This window comes from Myxocyprinus asiaticus, chromosome 2, assembly GCF_019703515.2.
Source record: "Myxocyprinus asiaticus isolate MX2 ecotype Aquarium Trade chromosome 2, UBuf_Myxa_2, whole genome shotgun sequence".
Classification (NCBI taxonomy): domain Eukaryota; kingdom Metazoa; phylum Chordata; class Actinopteri; order Cypriniformes; family Catostomidae; genus Myxocyprinus; species Myxocyprinus asiaticus.
In genome coordinates, this window is record NC_059345.1 from 41665279 (window position 1) to 41678693 (window position 13415).

Sequence of the window (13415 nt, forward strand, 5' to 3'; positions counted from 1 at the left end):
CTTCCCGCAGTGCCCTTCAAGGGCGCAAAAACGCCGTTTGGAATTCGCCCTAAATTTGGACTGAATAACGCAGCCATTCTGCAAAATTGTATTTAAATTTTCTTGTTTGTGCCTTACTATTATGTAACTTTGTAGTCCCTACATACTAGGACTGAAGGTTTGCCATGGTTGAGTGATTCTGTCAGTCTGCCAGTGTCTCATTTGAGTAACAAAAAGGAGACTTTAATGAACTGTAAAGACTATAAAATGTAGTGTTACATCAGTAAACAAATAGGGATACTGTAATGGTTGAAATTGGGGTGGTAAAGCTTCTACCCACTGATATATATATTATATATATATATATATAACTGGATTGCTCATGACGTCATATCAGTTAAGCCACTGCACCGCCATATTGCTATGCCCAAACATTCCAATGTCCCTATTGACTTCACAGGAAATCACCTCATTTCAGTGAGTAAACATTAGTCATTCAATCACAGATATTATATCTGAAATCTGCATGTACATCCCTACAACGCAAACATCCTACACATGTAATTATTTATTTAAAGTCGGGAATTTTTCCTGTTTCTTGAAAGCCTGAGCGAGTCATGTACAGTATATCTGTATCAAACAGTGTCCACATCTAACAAACTTCATCAATGAACAGATCAGCTGAATGTAAACAAGTTATCTGAAACTGAGGTAAGATACAAACAGACATTTTCGGACTTATTTATTCTGATAATCAAAGTGTTTGTTCAGAGTTACTTGTTTTATGTTTTCATCAAAAAGTGCCTTGTTTTTGCAGTCACTTGAACAGGAGCACGCACTCTCTCCCTCTGTCACACACACAGCGCCTGAGGGAGACACACAAAGCAAAGCTGGCTAAAATGAAACTGATATGGGTTCGACTGGAGGACAATGAATTAAACTGACTACAGAGAGCACTTCAATTTGAAAACAAGCAAATCCTGGGCATTTAAGGCGATTTAGAAATCCCAGTCTGACTTTTTTTAAAGTCCCTTTCGGGGGTAAGGACGTGTTGTCACCCTAAACAAGCAGATATTTCAGCTTTTCCTACTTACATAACAACTTGTGGACAGTTTTGCCGCTTCTTTTGGTGATCATTGTGATCCTTTGGCGACACATACAAAGATGGCCGCCTGAACACTTCCAGTGGCTTAACCTCCTGCTGGCAGTTTAATGTTGCATCAGCGATCCAGTTTTCTAATATATTATACATATATATATATATATATATATATATATATATATAAAATGTTAACCAGTTAACATGAAAACCAGTTGAACCGTAACACCAGTACCCACACAATGACTTACTGACACACAACTGCTTTCAAATGCTCACACACTTATGAGCATGTGCTCTGTTACTCCTTTTACACTGAAATGCACAACTAATCAATCTGATAATGAAGTTAAACTTTAAAACATGGAATTCTGGAAAAATAATTAGAAAAAAAAAAAAAAAAAAAAGGAAAAAAGGATTTTGGGAAAACATAAATCTGATTTCAGTAGGGCCCTGTTTAAAAACAAACAAGTGTAGAAACACTTGAAGGAAACATGCATATATTTTAATTTATTATTTACATTGAAATTTAACATTAGGCTAAAGGAGTGTGTTCAGTAGCACATTATCATATTAGCAAAACATTTTCTGTGGTATCAAGAACCGTGAAATTTCACTGGTACTGAAATTTTGGTACCGTGGCAACACTAGCATCCAATTCACAGAATTGTCAAACTGCCGTATGCTACTCCAGCTATACAATTTACTCCTGAGGCAGGAGAAAAGATTTTTATCTTTTTTGTCCAAAAGAAGATTATACTGAAATGAAGGAAGTGCGAAGCCACGTCACAGCACAATCAGTCAATTGTGTCCTCCACTGTATTTAGAGAACACCACTTGTCTACTCAAATTTAAGACTTACAAAGAACATATAAGCCACGCCTAAATAAGACAACGTGTTAGTTTGAAATTGCAGACCAGAACCTCAAAGAGAGCGGACTACAACATTACAAGCCCACATAATAATGAACCATAATACAGACACCACTGTCCGTCATTCAACCTACTTTATTGAACACCAGAGCAGAACCCGGAGTCCAGAAAATTGCTTCAAAAAAGCTTCAGCTCTCTATTTTTGTATATTTAATACCTAATACCTAAAATTCTTTGAAAATTAATGAAATGGTCCCAGGTATAATAATTTATTGTTGCCATACAAGAGGCTTTACAATCATATACTGTGGGATCAGTAACATAACATTTGTATGGGCACTATGACATCCAGTTTTAATTGATGTAAACATAAACTCAGGAAAGAGAAACACTTGATACTCCCTAAGTGAGAACCGAGATGAAGTGGAAATACTTTCTGCCAGACATGAGTGTCACATATCCATGCATGAGAAAGGCCTACCTGACATTTAAAAGAAGGCGTGCAGTGAGTTGCTGTAAGGTGTGTTCAGACACCTAGAACAGAAAGTTCTGGAAAGTCACTGTAAGTCAGTCGAGTCATATTTTTTTCACCACACTTTCTCGATTTTACCTGCACGCGTCATTACATATAAAAAAATAAACAAAAGCATGTTTACATGCAACACTGAACATCTTTACAATGTGGTTTTACTGTTATTGAACTGGAGATGGTGGGTCAACTTCAACAAAGTTGAGGAACTTTCTAGAAAGAGAGCAAAGAATAAAGAGAGGTTTTTGATAACAATACTGATACTAATATACTGTAACGATACTGATTTCTGTTTATCAGAAAATGAAATAAATTATTAAAATGACATTTAGGTCAAAGTGTCATATGTCAAAGGAGAAATTTCGCAACTGCTGTTGTTGCGGCAAGATCTTTGTACACCGATAGGAATATATAACTACTGAAGATATGTATTTCTTTTGCCCTTCTGTTTTCTTGATAAGTCTCTCCTGCTGTTGCTTTCAGTCACCTGTTTTTCGAAGATCTAAGGGCGCACCAGCAGTCCTTGATCTCCGAGGACACTGTGACTACGTCTCTAATCCTATGAGCTGCAGTTTTGGGCATCATATATGCATACAGATGCTGTGTAGGAAGGCAGCTTAGGGTTTGAGACACAGCCCGAATAGGTTTATTATCTCTCTAAAATAGCAAAGCGAATAACCATAATGACATATGATGTATAAACTCACGTATATGAGACAAGTGTCCTTTTCCCGCTCCTTTATTTGGACTTTCCTTCGCTGTGAATCCCTATGATGCAGTCGAGTTTCTCTTCTCTCTGTATTATTCCTTTTCGGGAAAATTCCTCTGTTTGATCCGAGGTCTGTCAGTTCCTAAAACAGTCTCAAATGAGCATAGTAACTTCGCTGTGTGATGGATAGAGATGAGCAGACGTGTGGTGAGAGTCTTTAGCCTTAACACTGGGATGTCACGCTAATGTTCTCCAACAATCCGCCGACCTTTATAATCAGGCTTAAAAGCGGCATGATTCTAGTGCGTTTCGTCACTTCCTGATACAAAAACAGCATTAGATATGTGCGAGATTGCTCAGTAAGAAGTGTGATTTCTCAGGTAATGGTTTTATAATTTGAAAATGTCAAATTAATTAAAAAAAATTATCTTGAAGCAAAGCATTATTAGTATTATTATTATTATTATCCGTAGTCTCATTGCGCCTCCAGCGGCCAACTTTTAGCCTATCTAAAACACTGTGACTTCCAAAAATGTTATGATGGTAAAATGTCCAATGTAGGGCTGTGAATTGATTACAATTTTTTCCATCTATTTAATCGCACAGTTTCTCAAAGAACTTTCAAGAAATTGGTTAGTCATCATTTATTTTAATTATTTTAATATTGTATGTACAGTACATGTTAAATTATTATTATGTTTTTTTATTATTATTATTATTATTATTATTATTATTTTATTTATTTATTTATTTTTTTGCAAATAGAGACATTTCTACAGGTATAAATCTTTGATTAAAAAAAAAACATATTTACATGCCATAAAATTAGTGGACATGCTGTAGTTAAAAGTTGGGAAAAATCTTCGAACGTTTGCCAGTGGACTTTTTTAATTGTATGATTAAATGGGCAGATTCAGTTTATATTAAGCTTTATTGAGAAGATGAACTGAGTACATTGCCATTGCATTATAAGACTGTGGAGGTGAGGGCATGGTCGAGCATTTGTCTGGAAAGAGAATAAGCGGTAAGGGTTCTCACCTGAAATGAATGGTTGCTAATTGCTTGTTTTTGTGTTAACAGTGAGAGACAGAGGAAATAAAAGAGGCCAGACCTCAGAGTGTGGGGATAGCGTGAGACAGACACCGAAGCTGTTTGTGTGTTGGCCGCTGCCGTCTGTTTGAAGCTTCACCATCATGCTTGACGCGGATGCATTTTGTTTTTGTTTATTAATAAAAGTGACATACCTGAGTTGGAATCGCTGCCTCCCGCTCCCTCATTCCATTGAACTCGTTACACTGGTGCTGAAACATGGGAGAAGAGGAAGAAGGATACCCTGCCATGGAGTCATCGCCGCTGGAGGAATTTTTCAGGTCCCTTGCCAGCATCCACCAGGCCCAACACTAGGCCCTCGTGGACCTAGGCGTGGAGCAGCAGCAGGGTTTTGAGGCGCTCCTTCGGTCCCAGGAGGATGACCAGCGGGTGCTGCGGAGCTTAGTACCCCAGGAGGGGGCGACCGATGCCCGCTTTCTGGCGGCAGTGAACCCTCACGTGCTGCTCACGAAGATGGGGCCTCAAGATGATCTGGAGGCCTACCACGTGCTCTTTGAGCACACAGCCAAAGCCCTGAGATGGCCACAGGAGCAATGTAGGATATGCGAAGCACTGCTGGGGAGGCGTGCCCTGGGCCGTCTACGTCTGCTCCGCGTCAGGCTGATGCCGGGGAAGGGGAGGTATCATCCTCCCCCGCCCTTAGGGAATTCCCGGTAGAGGATTTCCCTCTAGAGAAGTCACGAGCTGAAAACCTGAAGCACATGTTTGACCAAGTGATAGTGATTGATGGTCAACTTCTGCAGCCAAGCATCACACTCACATATCCATATTTTGCAATTATAAAAGATCAGTTGTATAGAGTGACACAGGACAATGTGACAAAAGAAAATACAACCCAATTGTTGGAATCAAAGAGCCATCGGGAAATGTTATTCCAGGCAGCTCATCATAATTCGATGGCAGGTCACTTGGGACAGGGGAAAACACTAAGCCATCTCATAGCCCATTTCTATTGGCCGGGCATTCACGGGAATGTTTGCCGGTGGTGTGCAGCATGCCGTTAATGTCAGCTGGTGAATCCGCCAGCCGCTCCAAAAGCACCACTATACCTCCTCCCGTTGATTGAGGTCCCCTTCGAACGAATTGGCATGGACCTCATCGGGCCATTGGAACGGACAGAATGCGAGCATCACTTTGCGTTAGTCCTGGTGGATTACGCAACGTGATGTCCGGAAGCAGTGCCTCTGCGCAACATCTCAGCATGTAGTGTTGCAGAGGTATTCTTCAGAATTATCTCCCGAGTGGGGATTCCGAAAGAAATCCTCACTGATCAGGGCACTGCTTTTATGTCACGTACACTACTCGAGCTGTATGAATTACTGGGGTTTAAATAGATTTGGACAAGCGTGTACCATCCACAAACGGCTTGGTCAAACAATTTAATCGGACCTTAAAAAATATGATTTGTAAGTTCGTGCATGAAGATGCTCGGAACTGGGATAAGTGGCTTGAACCCCTGTTATTTGCAGTGCGAGAGGTCCTGCAAGCCTCCACAGGGTTTTCCCCGTTCTAATTGTTATATGGGCATAAGCCCTGTGGCGTGCTATATGTCATGAAGGAAAATTGGGAGGAGGGACCTTCATGGAGTAAAAATGAAATTCAATACGTTCTTGACCTGAGAGCAAAACTCCACACACTGGATGACTGTCACAGGAGAATTTGCTATACACGCAAGAATGTCAGTCCCAGCTGTATAACAGGGGAGCTCGGCTACGGGAGTTTGCACAGGGAGATAATGTACTTGTATTGCTGCCCACATCCAGCTCGAAAATACTCGTGAAATGGCAAGGTCCCTTTGAGGTCACATGGCGAGTTGGGGAAGTTGACTATGAAATAGTGTGTACAGATAGGGCAGAGCACGTCATATTTAAAACCTCAACCTCCTAAAACCATGGAGAAAGGCGGTCCCCATATTCTTGGCGATGGTAGTTCCGGAAAGGGAGGAGCTTGGACCGGAGGTGAATCTAATAGCCAATCAGTTACCCCGGTTCCTTGTGGAGACCACCTCTTGCCATCACAATGAATGGAGGTGGCCAGGTTGCAAAAGTATTTTTCTGACATGTTCTCGCCTCTCCCCGGCCGCACTATTCTCATCGAGACAACCCCCAGGTAGTGGTACATAGTCGTCCCTACCACCTACCCAAACTCAAGAAACAGGTAGTATGGGAATGAATGAATGAACGTTACATTTATATAGCGCTTTTCTGACACTACACTGAAAGCACTTTACACAGTGAACAGGGGACTCTCCTCAACAACCACCAGTGTGCAGCATCCACCTGGATGATGCGACGGCAGCCATAGTGCGCCAGTACGCTCACCACACACCAGCTATTGGTGGAGAGGAGAGAGTGGAGTGATAGAGCCAAATAATGGATGGGGATTATTAGGAAGCCATGATTGATAAGGGCCAATGGGGGGAATTTGGGATTTTTAATGACCACGGAGAGTCTGGACCTCCGTTTAACGTCTCATCTGAAGGACGGAATAATTAAAGGCCATGCTTGATATTGGGGTAATAGAAGAATCCCACAGTGATTGGGCTAGCCCGGTGGTTCTGGTACCTAAGAGCGATGGCTCATTCTGTGTAGATTATAGGAAAGTCAACACAGTGTTGAAATTTGATGTGTATCCAATGACTCGTATTGAACTGCTTGATTGGTTTGGTGCAGCTCGCTTTTATTTGACTCTGGATTTGACCAAAGGGTATTGGCAGGTCCCCCTTAATGCCGATATCCCTTGAAAAAACGGCCTTCTCCACATCATTTGGTTTACACCAATTTGTGACCCTTCCGTTCGGTTTGTTTGGGCCCCAGCTACGTTTCAGCATCTTATGGACAGGGTCCTCAGACCACATGCTGTGTATGCCGCTGCCTATTTGGATGACATCATTATTTACAATAATGATTGGCAGTGGCACATGCAGCATCTGGGGGCCGTTCTGAGGTCACTATGATGAGCGGGGCTCACAGCAAATCCGAAGAAGTGTGCAATTGGGCGGGTGGAGGTATGGTATCTGGGGTTCCACTTGGATCACGGTCAAATGCAGACCCAAATTGACAAAACCACAGTGATTACGACCTGCCCGAGACCCAAGACCAAAAAGGAGGTGAGACAGTTCCTGGGGCTGGCTGGCTATTATCGAAGGTTTGTGCCTAATTATTCGGACGTCACCAGCCCACTGACTGATCTCACTACAACGGGAGCTCCAGACCCGGTCCAGTGGATGGAGCCGTGTCAACAAGCATTAACGCAGGTAAAAGCTGCACTTTGTGGCGGGCCGCTTCTGCATTCCCCTGATTTCTCTCTCCCTATTGTTTTGCAGATGGACGCATCGAACAGGGGGCTGGGTGCTGTAATGTCCCTGGTGGTGGAGGGGGAGGAGTGCCCGGTGCTGTACATTAGTCGTAAGCTCTCTATGAGTGAGACTAAGTAGAGTACCATAGAGGAGGAGTGCTTGGCCATCAAGTGGGAAGTCCTCACTCTCCGCTATTATTTGTTGGGATGAGCCTTCACCCTCTGTTCAGACCATGCCCCACTCCAGTGGCTCCACCGCATGAAGGATGCCAACGCCCGGATCACCCGGTGGTATCTGGCACACCAGCCGTTTAAGTTCGAGGTGGTCCACAGGCTGGGGATGCAGATGGCTGTCACAGACTTCCTCTCCAGAAGGGGGGTGGGGAGTGGGCAGTCTGGACGGTTCCCCGGCCTGAGTCAGGCGGTGGGGGTATGTGGAGGTGAGGGTATGGTCGAGCATTCATCTAGAGAGTAAGCGATAAAGGTTATCACCTGAAATGAATTGTTGGTAATTGCTTGTTTCTGTGTTCGCAGTGAGAGATCTCAGAGTATGGGATGAGAGTGAGACAGACACCGAAGCTGTTTGTGTGTTTGTTGCTGCAGGCCGTTTGAAGCTTCACCGTCATGCTTGATGAGCACACATTTGTTTTTGTTTATTAATAAAAGTGACATACCTGAGTTGGTATGCTGTTGGAATCGCTGTCTCCCGCTTCCTCATTCCATTGAACACATTACAAAGACACTAGCCTATACATACAGTACATATATAAAAAAAACTGAATGCTAAAGTTTAATTTGCTGAAGTTTAAAATCTCATAACTATTATTTTCTCTGGCTGCTATTTGATCACATACTGGTCTTCTCTTCTGACACTGATTTAGCTGACAGTGAGTGAGCGTTTTCTGTCAATGCTAAGAGATACGGCAGCTTGCCTATATCTCTCCCACACCTGGCTTACCACTTGCGGGTCAAGTCTCCATTCTCTGTACAGTAAATCTGCTCCCGTGTTTATTATGCCCAGAACATGTGTCGCGTGTAATGAATAATTATGCACTGCTCCACACAATATGTTTCTGTGCTAGGATATGCAGTTGAGTCGAGCGTGTACCTTCTGGACATTTATATATGCCAATTTTAGTCTCAAAAAACATTAGTATTTTAGGAACTGAAAAAAACAGATACTGCATTAATTGCGTTTTAATGTGTTAAAACAGTCAACTATTAACCATAGAAATTAGCGTGTTAAATTTCCTAGCCCTAGTCCAAAGTAATCTTAGATATGTACACATTCGGGTGCACGAAGATAGATAAACATTGTTGACGTTAATTGCTGCTAAGTAATTTATTATATCATTAAGTCATTAGGTGAATCAGTTCAAAATGTGAATATATCAAACAGAGAATGTTGAAGGTCATGCTCTGGGGACAGGAAAGTAGTTGTGCAGATGTAGTGAATTTGTCTTGTGGAGTGGAAAGTGAAGCTTGTATGCACAGGTATAAAGAGTGGTGAGGTCAAGAGAGGTTTGACTTGTGACTGGCTGCTCTCACTCTGACAGCTGGCTGCAGAGAGAGAGAAGCTGGGTCAGACCTTTTCCTCTGCTGAGAGGTCCGATGCAAGGATCTGACAAATGACTCTGGGTGGATTCTGGACAGCTGGCTGATGGTAAGGGTAAGGTATTATTCATGAGGACTCCAAAGGAAGCTTTTTGAATGGACTTTCACAGTGGAACGCCATTTCATGTGAGTCAAGAGGTGCACCTGTCCCCTGAGAGCATGTGGGCTTTGGAAAAAAACGGGATCTGTTGAGGAGATTGAATGTATGTTTCAAGTGTCAATGTTCTCCATGGCTTCTCTATCAGTGTTGAAGTGAGTACTTTTCTTAGAATAAGCTTTTGGAAAGGCAGTGCTAAGGAGCTTGTGCTGCTCTAGAACTGGTTAATCCAGACACTTTTTCTTATTAGCAGGTTTGAGAGACAGGGTTAGTCTTGCTCGTTACAACATACAACATTACACTGTTTTACTTAGAGGTTAGGAATGTGGCAGAACTGAAACAACCAGTGTTCCTGTAAGGCTGCGCTTAGAGGTCGCAACCCCATGCTATTATATTAGCAAAGTGCATACAGGAGTGATGAACCGACAAAGCAGGGAGTTCACTGACCCGCTTTGCAGTCGTCAGAGCCAATAGCAAAGCTGCCTTTAACAAAAAGCGCTTTAATTCTACACTTTCAATTGGCTCAAAGGGAGAGTGAGAAAGCAAATTCAGGACCACGAACAGATCCCATGACAGACTAGCAGATCCACAGATCCACCCCCGCATTTATCATTCCCAGAATGTGCGTCGCCCGTAATGAGAGAAAGCTGAGAGAAAGCTTGCCAAGCTGTGAACGCATGCCCCCTTGTCTGTTTATGTATGCCACTGTTGTCACGTTGTCCAATCTGACTAGGATATGGTGGCCTTAAAGGAACTGTACAAAGTGCTTCAGTGCTAAAAACACTAAGTAACTCCAGAAAGTTTATGTGCATGTTTTGTAGTGACGTGGGCCAAACCCCATTCCCTATTCTGCCTTCACACACACCGCATCTCAAACTGTGAGTGACACATCTGTCATCACCACTTTCCTCAGAGAGACTAGGAATAAATTGAGAGAGTGCGTTCTGAGGCGTGAGCATTTTGAACTATTTTCTGAGGTGTTTATTCAGGTTCCCCAAATTCAGAATGGGATGTAATTTTTGTGCAAACTGTCCTCCTCTCTCTTTTCTGACCCCGTGGGTGGAGAGGGGAAATACAGACTGGGAGGCTGGTTTGGGTTCTAAACCCAGATTGCCCACCTCTGAGATGGGTTGTGAACATTGAATACACCATCTAAGGGGCTTGCGAAGTGAACTTCCAGGGAAGGCAGGTTTCGAAAGCCTCTCCATCCTTCTTTCTTAAATCAGACTGATGTCACATTGTGGATACTGTAATCCCAAAAAGGGCTTTTGGTTCCACTGGGGCATCCAGGAAGTCTATCTTCTCCCTCTCTGACAGGCCAGACAGACCCAGCCAAAAAGCCAGTTCACCCACCATGGCAAGACCCATGCTGCGGTCAAAGCTCTGGACTGCCCCTCTTGTAGTGCACAAGTTGAGATCCTCAGTGACACAGATCTCTGCCCACAACGAGGCCCCCACATCAATCTGCCTCCCCATCTCCTCCATCACCTCAGCTTGATAAGCCAGGAAGAGCGAGGGGGCATTAAGAGCCCTTACGGCTGAGGCTGAAGATCTGTAGATCTTTTGATAAATGGAGGCTGAAAATCTCAGTCCGTCTCGGCAATGAAGGGGGAGGTGATTTGAATCAGAATCAGAATCAGAATGAGCTTTATTGCCAAGTATGCTTACACATACAAGGAATTTGTCTTGGTGACAGGAGCTTCCAGTACACAACAATACAAAAACAGCAACAAGACTTTTAAAAAATAATTAAAATTGAATAAAAAATAGATAAATATTGAAAAGAAAAAAGTATATATACAATACACAATAGACAATATATATATATATATATATATATATATACACACACACACATACATACATACATACATATATATATATATATATATATATATATATGTGTATGTATATATATATATATATATATATATATATATATATGTATATATACATACACACACACACACACACACATAAATACACATACACATACATATACATATACATATATACACATATATTAATATACATACATACATACACACACACACACACACATACGTAGTGCAAATCTAAATACAAATCGGTTATGTACAGTGCAAGGGAATGTAAGGCAGAAGAGGTAGGATGTGTTGGATAATATAAAAAGACTACGCTGTGTATTGCACATTAATTATTGCTCAAAGGGGCAGTTTTAACTGTTCATGAGATGGATAGCCTGAGGGAAAAAACTGTTCCTGTGCCTGACGGTTCTGGTGCTCAGTGCTCTGAAGCGCCGGCCAGAAGGCAACAGTTCAAAAAGGTAGTGGGCAGGGTGAGTGGGGTCCAGAGTGATTTTTCCAGCCTTTTTCCTCAATCTGGAAGTGTATAGTTCTTGAAGGGGGGGGGGGGGGGCAGGGGGCAGCCAATAATCCTCTCAGCAGTCCGAACTGTCCTTTGTAGTCTTCTGATGTCTGATTTCGTAGCTGAACCAAACCAGACAGTTATTCACAGATCTTCACAGATCTTAAGTGCAGGTTGAGTAGCAGGAGGGGGGAGGAGGGGGGTTGCAGGAGGTGTTGGTGTTTGTGTGAAGTGAAGGTCAGAGTGGGTGTGGGGTGTGAGATTGGGCCATTCAGATCTACAGTATAACACATTCAGGTCGTCAGCCAGTTGTTGGTCCACCACAGGGTTGGGGGTAGGAGTCCTGTAATTCGGAAGTTGTTTCATGCAACTCCACACTGATGCAGGGTCGTTGGCTGAAAACTTGTTTTTCAGCTTCTCAGAGTATCTTCTTTTAGAGGTTGAAAAGTCCTTGTTTGTGCGGGTAAGGAGATGTAGTTCATCCGTTTTGTTAGGAAGAGAGCAGAGATTCGCTAGATGAATGCTCGGCAGCGTTGTTCGAAAGCCCCGCCGACGGAGCTTGACCAGCGCACTGGCTCGTCTCCCTCGCCTGCGTCTCATAGCACGTTTAAACAACACAGCCGCGCCTCCGACTAAAATGTCAAACAAAACGTCAGAATATTCAAAATCCGGGAAAAGATTGACTGGTATATGTTGTCGAATGTTCAGCAATTCATCTCTGGTAAAACTGACTGGAAAAAGATTAATAAACACAGGACAAACAAACAAAAACAACGAAACAATAGAAGCGCTCCACACCGAGGTGGCCATCCGCGGCGCCATCATGATGTACAAACTACGACACAGCAGAGGGAGGGCTGCACACACCTAAATCCTCCATATCATGTACGTCCAGCCTTTGATAGGCACCCTGTGCAAAAATGGTTTGTCCCAAAAATGTTGCATCTCCACAATACACGCAGGCACAGCAGGGATAAACTACTTGACCGGGGTAGCACAGGACGGCAGTAAATTACCATTGTACAGATCTCTCTCTAACCCTGGCCCGCCTGCTGTGACACAAAGTCAATGGAGAGCTTGGCCGCCGCCCGTCTTCACATTTAAATAAAATCCAGCTCTCCCTGGACAGGAGTGCCCAACGTACGCATGGGCGGGAGGGATCCTTCGATGGGCCACTCGAAGAGCTTGCAGTCACCATAATAGAGACCTGAACTTAAAATCCACCAAACAAGTTCACCACGACATGGTAGAAGCACTGATATAAATATAGAACTGGATAAACTGCCTGCAGGAGGTGAAGCCACCGGAAGTGTTCGAGCGGCCATCTTGATATGCCCAAACTCTCATATATTATCACTGACTAACAGGCAAAAACACCCCCGTTTAAGCATCTCTGACCTGCGGATACGACAGTTGCATTTCGCCCTCTAGTGACTGTCATGTTTAATGTTTAATTTGCTTGTTACAGATCATATTCATTACGAGGGAGAAGATATACACGGATCACGATGTCAGAGCATTCACCTGCCCCGGTGTTCAGCCTATCAGTGCAGCACAACGATCACCAAAGGAAGCAGGAAAGCTGTCCACAAGTTGTTATGCAAGTAGGAAAAGCTGAAATATCTGCTTGTTTAGGGTGACAGCACGTCCTTAAAAAGTCAGAGCGGGATTTCTAAATCGCCTTAAATGCCCGGGATTTGCTTGTTTTCATACTGAAGTGCTCTCTGTAGTCATCCATGGATACATGTCATAAATACGTGTT

General features: G+C 43.1%; 1 protein-coding gene across 2 annotated transcripts in view; it reads right to left on the reverse strand.

The window, feature by feature from the left end:
• Positions 1-3484, reverse strand: part of LOC127451856 (dnaJ homolog subfamily B member 6-like) — a 56754-nt gene extending 53270 nt beyond the window's left edge. For both annotated transcript variants that reach the window (XM_051716853.1, XM_051716869.1), the window contains exon 1: positions 3188-3484. The gene's annotated coding sequence lies outside the window, so the exon portion shown is untranslated. The remainder of the gene's footprint in view (positions 1-3187) is intronic.
• Between the last annotated feature and the right edge of the window lie 9931 nt (positions 3485-13415).